The 6,120-nt window shown below is 54.1% G+C and overlaps 1 long non-coding RNA gene across 2 annotated transcripts; it reads left to right on the top strand.

Annotated features, from left to right (window-relative positions):
- Window positions 1-908: 908 nt before the first annotated feature.
- Window positions 909-6,047, top strand: LOC110348205 (uncharacterized). 2 transcript variants are annotated; one of them, XR_002393225.2, is made up of 6 exons: window positions 909-1,056; window positions 2,007-2,123; window positions 3,083-3,350; window positions 4,256-4,346; window positions 4,456-4,697; window positions 5,903-6,047. It is a non-coding gene; the product is annotated as an uncharacterized LOC110348205 (long non-coding RNA). The 2 variants fall into 2 exon arrangements; XR_015445444.1 differs by having other exon boundaries at window positions 3,083-3,395.
- Window positions 6,048-6,120: the final 73 nt, after the last annotated feature.

Raw genomic sequence — 6,120 nt, 5'->3', positions numbered from 1 at the left:
CACTGAAAATGCTGGCCCTGGGCCGGGCCTATGAGTGTTTGCTGACTGGGCCAGAGATCTTCCAGGAAAACGTATGCCCTGGCTCTCACTGCCCGCCGGGAGTACCCCATCATGTTAGCAGGCCACACCACACAAGGGCTCTTTTAGGTCCCCAAGGGTGATTTTCAGCTTCTCAGGTTGGCAGAGGACCAAGTCTGACTTCCTCAGCCTTCGCCAGGTGTTGGTCAGTGAGATAGTGAGTGTGTAGCTCAGCGACAAGCGGGGCCTGGGCTGTAGGGTGAGGGTGGCCACGGTGGGCTGCAGGAATCCGGTTCAGGCTCACTCTAGGGCCTCCCTAGGGAGGAGGACGACTAGGGATGGAGCCTCTTTGTTGCCTCCCAGTCAAGAGTTCTTCAGCTTAGTTGATGTATAAATCATGAATCAAAGTCCAGCTCTGCTGGTGGCCATCAGCCCTTAGCAATACCAGTCTGGGCCCTGATGCAGTCAGTCCGCACCAGTTAATGCTGGGAGATGCCCACTTTGCCTATCTTCCTGGGCTGAGGCCTCTGGAATTCTTCAAGGCTAATAGCCTATAGCATTTATAGCTCTTTTTAAAAAGCAACTGCGGTATCCAAACCACTTAGGACAAGAATCTTGAGTAGATTTACAGGACCTGCCAAGCCCACACCACTTAAGAAATAAGGGAGAGTTCAACAGACCACAGTGAGCCCTCTTAGACCAACCTGAGAAGTAAAGGGTGGTGTTGCTTATACAGCAGCCCCAGGCCTGTGATTGGCCCAAATTCAAACCTGCCAGTTGTTCTGAATTTGGTCTAAACCCAAGCCTTCTGATCTGAGTCTACTGATTGGGCCAAATTCAATTCAAGCTTGGTTCCAATTCAAGCTTGCTTTCTCCAGGGCAGACACCACCCTGAGCGGGTGCAGGAGTTCAGGATAGTCACAGCTGTCATGGCGGCAGTCGGGGGACACTGGTAGATGTGATGTTTGACAGATGGCTGCCACATCTCTTCGAAGAGTGGTGGCTGAAACCAGGGAGTCTCCAGGAAGGCTGGCTGTGGTAATCACAACTTACTGGGGCTTGGGGAGGTCAGGGATGTTTCTCCCTGACCTGGGTTCCTCCCTGATTCCTGCCACATTAGGAGTGGTTTCCTGGTGCTGTGTTATTGGGACCACAAGGTCAATCAATGGGACTTCCTCCTTGGGGGACATGGGGAGAGCCCAACCCCTCTGCCACAACCTGCAGCAAATGAGGGTTCGAGGAGAGACCAGGATCAAGCAGATGTGCAAACTGTGTTGAGCAAGCAGGAGAGAGACCACTCCCAGGCCTGTGGGAGGCAGCAGCCTGGGGAGCTGCAGCCTAGACTCTTGGGTCCTTATGGAAACTGTGGCTGAACCTTGCCAGAAGTTAGAAGGGGCCTAGGCTGGAGATAGAGACTTAGAGGCCAGCAGGTGGCCCTCTGTGTAGCAAGGGCACAAGGAGGACCAGAGGGGTGATGGCATCCCTGGGACCCCCACCCCAGGAGTGAGCTGGGGCAGCCCTAACCCTAACCTTGTCAAAGGGCAAGGGAGTGGCAGGCCAAGGCCCATGGGCTGGGTGGCTAGGTGCAGGACCAGCTGCCTGGGCTCAGAAGGTAGAGACCTTGAGTGTGACAACTTCTTCCACAAGCCTGGCTGTTGGAGGTCAGAGGGACTGGGCAGCTATAGTTCTAGCACTGAAAACGCCCCGCATGGAGCTGCTTCTCCTCTTGCTGTCCTTGGCTGGCTTCTTGCTGCGTCTGCAGTCAATAGGCAGCCTCACCTGCACCCTGCTTGCAAAGCCTGAAGTGCTCATGCCACGGTGGATTGCTTATTCTTACACGTTCCTGGGGTTTCAGCTTTTACATCTTCCTCTACCTTTCCTTCATACCTTCCTAAGATTTTAGTAATCTTACCAGACACAAAAGCAAAAAGAGTGCCGTGTACAGCAAAGGCTATTAATTATTCTGCTGTTTGTGTTATCTCCTTTAGTGACAGAACAGCTGATATCCAAACAAGGCTGTACTTCCCAGCTTCTTTTGTGGCTGAGCGTGTTCACGACAGAGTTGTGGCCAAGGCCAATGGGACACACATGGAGTTTTGTATGAGGTAAAGTGTTTTCGTTTTTTTTCTGGTACCAGGGATCAACCTCAGGACCTTGCGCTTGCCAGGCAGGTGCGGTGCCCTGAGCTAAATCCCCAGCCCGCTTTTGTTTTTTGAGACAAGGTCTGGATGTGTAATTCAGGCTGGCCTCTAGCTCACATGATCTTCCTGCCTCAGGCTTCCAAGGCTGGATTACAGGTATGCACCACCACACTAGGCTTAATTATCTTTAAAACATAAACATAAAAACATAAAGAAAACAGCTGGCCAAGGTGGTGCACACTTGTAATCCTGGGACTCTGGGAGGCTGAGGCAGGAGGATCCCAAGTTTAAGCCCAGCCTAGGAAACTTAGAGACTTAGTGAGACCCTATCTCACAATAAAAAATAAAGAGTTGAAGATGTAGTACCCTCTTATCTCCAAAATAAAACCCTTTATTTCCCTTTATCAGAGACTATTTTTCAGGCACAAGTGTCTAGATTTGTCTCCATGAATCCTTGCACCATGTTTACAAGGTTTGATAGTGTCATTATTAAGAGAGAAACTGAGGCTCAGAGAGAAAGCACACTGAGTATAGACAGGGTATTCAAGGCATGGTACTCTGAGGCCGCAGCTGATTGCTAAAACCACTGGACACTAAGATGTTCACTCTCTGACCTAAGGATTGCAGATTCTTTTCCAATGTTTTGGTTGTGTTTAAATTTCATTTCCAGTGTATTTTGTTATGCAGAAGGCGAAAATTTCTATGCAACCAAGAACATAAACATGGACTCATATTTTCTTTCAATATGTTCATAGTTTTCTTTTCTAACATGGAGATCTTTAGTTTGGCTGGAGTTGATTTGGATGAAGATGTAGGGTGCGGTCAAACATGAGTTTTGTCCTGGAGCCCATGATGAGCGATGCCTCCTCCTCTCTGAACGCTGGCTGATTGTTACACAGAGTTGTCACATGCCCTCTTCCCAGATCTTCGGGCTGCAGAATTACTCATCAGCGCTGGAAGCCTGCCCCCGCCATGCTGTGGTGACCCTCATCCCAGCGAGGCTCCCTCAGCTGGGCAGCCGTCTGCCCTGCGGTGAGGGGAAGGAATTCAGCGTGAACTCTGCTCACTCAGCAGCCAGCCTCAAGGAGCTTGGGCTGTGGAAAATCACATGTGTTTTTCGAGTTGTTGGAAACCAAGGAAATTGCTCCTCCAGTTGTGAAGTTGGCCAGAACACTGCCTGGAAGACCCCAGGTACCCACAGCTTGAGGAACCGCCCCTCCACATGGGCTTGAGTAGGTGAGCCACTGGTGACATCAGAGCGTCTGGGCTATAGAGAAGGGGATGTTGCTGTCTGGTCACCTCTTTGGCTCCAGAGCCCCTGAGAACAGGGACCCCAGGGCCCTGGTAAGTCTGTGTCTGCTGACCAAGGCTTCCTGGGCTGTCTGTCCAGCTCCAAGATACCCCCAAATGCATGCCCTGGTGCTGGACAGCGGAGTGGGGAGTGAGTTCATACAAGACTGGCTGCTGGGCCATCTGCACACAAGGGTTCACTCTGCAGCAGCCTGACCTTGTGTGTCTCAGCTGCTGCCACAAAGGCCCGAGAGGGCTCAGGATCTGGGGTGGGTTGGAAGGGACCACTCCTGGCCCCAGGCCCTGGCAGCCTCCTGACCCCATATTCTGCGGCCCCCTGGGTGGGGCCTGCTGGCACCAGAGTGTGTCTCTGGCCAGGCTGGGCCTCAGTGGGAGGGAGGCTGGCCCATCTTCCTGATGTGCTGTGGCTGCCCCATTGCTTAATGGCCAGAGCAGCGGAGCCCATGTGGAAGTAGGTTCCATTCAGACCCATGGTCTTAGCTTGGACCTTCTCTGTCACTTACATGCTGTGGCCCAAGCAAGTCATTTTTCCCTGAGCTTCAGTTTCCACCCTCAGAAAACCTGGAAACACACACTTAGCCAGCACTAATTCAGGGCACTCCATACCACTCAAGTGCCCTAAGGGTTCAGGGGTGGAATCCGCCTGGCCAGGCCTCCCCCTTCCCCTTCCTTCCAGAGTCCAGGGCCTGTGTCTCTGCCCTGGTGTCTGGGGCTCCAGGTGCTTCCTGTGTCCCCCAACCCCTTCCTGCCTCAGCTTTTCAAGGGAAGTTTTCTCCTCTTGACAGCTGGACCTCTGGGTCACATCCAGGCGACACCTTGTTAAAATCTCCATAGATGCTGCTGAGTGAACCAAAGTCACAGATAGCTGCCTTTCAGGTGAGTGCAAGTGGCTGCTGAACACAAGGTGACCAGGCTCTGCCACAGGGCGTCAGGGTGGGTCTGGTGGTTGAGGAAGGGGTGATGTTCTGCTCTGCCCACCCCACAGACCTGTGCACACAGCCAGAGACGCGGAGGAAATGGCGATGACCAGGAGTCGTCTTCATGGGCTCAGGAGGCTGAGATATGTGTCAGGCACAGAGCGTATCAGATGGATTTTTGCTGAGACCTTTAGATGCGCCCTGTCCCCTGAGGGAGCTGTAGCTCAGGATGGGCTCAGAAGAACATCTTCCAAGAGAGGCCACTCAGGACCTGGGTCCTGCTCGAGACCACATTCCCTGGCCATGGAGAGTGAGTGGGGGCAGTAGGAAGCTGTGGGGTCACCATGCAGATTTGGCAGAACTCTGAGGTCTGGAGGAAAGGAGATGGGGCAGGGTTACCAGCAAGCCGGAGCAGGATTGTTTCTCACATCTCCCAGGCTGGCATTGCCTCAAGGTCTGAACTGTGTCCTCTGCAAAGACAGATGCTAACTGGAACCTTGCTTGTAGGTAGGGTGGGTCCAAATGAGCAGACCCTTCCTCTCTGTGGCCTCTGAGCCACCCCTGCTATCCCACCTGAAGGAGCAAAGACGTCATTCAAAGTCACAGCCTGCTGCCTGGCTGCAGAACCATGGCAGGAAGCAGGGCTGGCTTCCTCGGCCCCTTCCACCCCCAGCCCAGCATCTCCCAGCAGGAATGGGCCAAGCTCGGTCTGGAGTGAAGCTTCGCTTTCTCATCCTGTGCACAGAATCTCCCTCCCGAGGCCTGGTCCCAGGATTGGCCTCTTGTAGCAGGAAGATGGGTGGGGTGTCCTTTCTTCTAGGGAGAGAGGTGTTAGGGCAAGGGACAAAGAGGCCCTGGTGTCCCATATGACAGTGGTGTCAAGATGCCCTGTCCTTCCCCTCAGCCTGCTGGGTCTGCTCAGGCTTCCCCAGGCAGGCAGCTCCCCTGCCAGGACAGGGCTCTTCCTCCTGGTCCTCTCCCCTTGTTTCCTCATCTTTCTTGTCAGCTTCAGGCCTCCACCCTCAGATGTCTCTGCTCCCCAAGAACTCTCCCTGCACCTCGCAGGAGCAAGGTGGGCTAGCCCAGACCCTTGGGTAGTCCCTGCCACATACACCAAGGAAGCTGGAGGAAGGTGGGGTAGGGGCTGTCATACCCCTGGGGTAGCTCAGATAGCACCTGGATGTGGACATAAACGTCCTGCAAGTGGCAGGGACCAGGACCCAAGTGTTCCCAACTGGCCTTGGCTGTGCCCCTGGGGAGTTTGGCCCTGATCCTGTGCCCCTCGAAGAGGAGGAACCATGACAAGCCCTGTGGTTGCTCCCACCCCAGTAGAGTCCTGGGCTGGGGACAAAAGGGCTCCTGGATGCAGCTTCAGGCTGAGCAGGGTCCCAGCCCCTTGGAGGTGGAGTCCTTGGCCCTCCTAGGCCCAGGTCCCCACCAGGGGCTCTGCTCATGTTCCTGTTGGTGATTCACTGCAGCTCAGGACCGCAGGTCCTTTTTTTGTTCTCTTAACAGCTTCTGTTTTCCCTGGCAGAAGACTCAGGGCCCAAATCCAACCTGTGTGTGAGCCATTCCCAGGGAAGTGACGTCCCATGGCCCCCTACCAAGAGTCGCCTCCAGCATGACACACTCAAGCCGGGACAGCAGAGCGAATTCCCAGAACCAGCTCTGGGCGTGATGATTCAGCCTTTGGAGGGGTCGGTGGTGCAAGACAGCTTCCTTCATCCTCACTG

Source organism: Heterocephalus glaber, unplaced genomic scaffold, assembly GCF_053883595.1.
Source record: "Heterocephalus glaber isolate CG9 unplaced genomic scaffold, H.glaber_assembly_v1.0 deba00001610, whole genome shotgun sequence".
Lineage (NCBI taxonomy): Eukaryota > Metazoa > Chordata > Mammalia > Rodentia > Bathyergidae > Heterocephalus > Heterocephalus glaber.
Note: the sequence above shows the minus strand (reverse complement) of the source record. Positions and strands in the feature narration are given on the sequence as shown.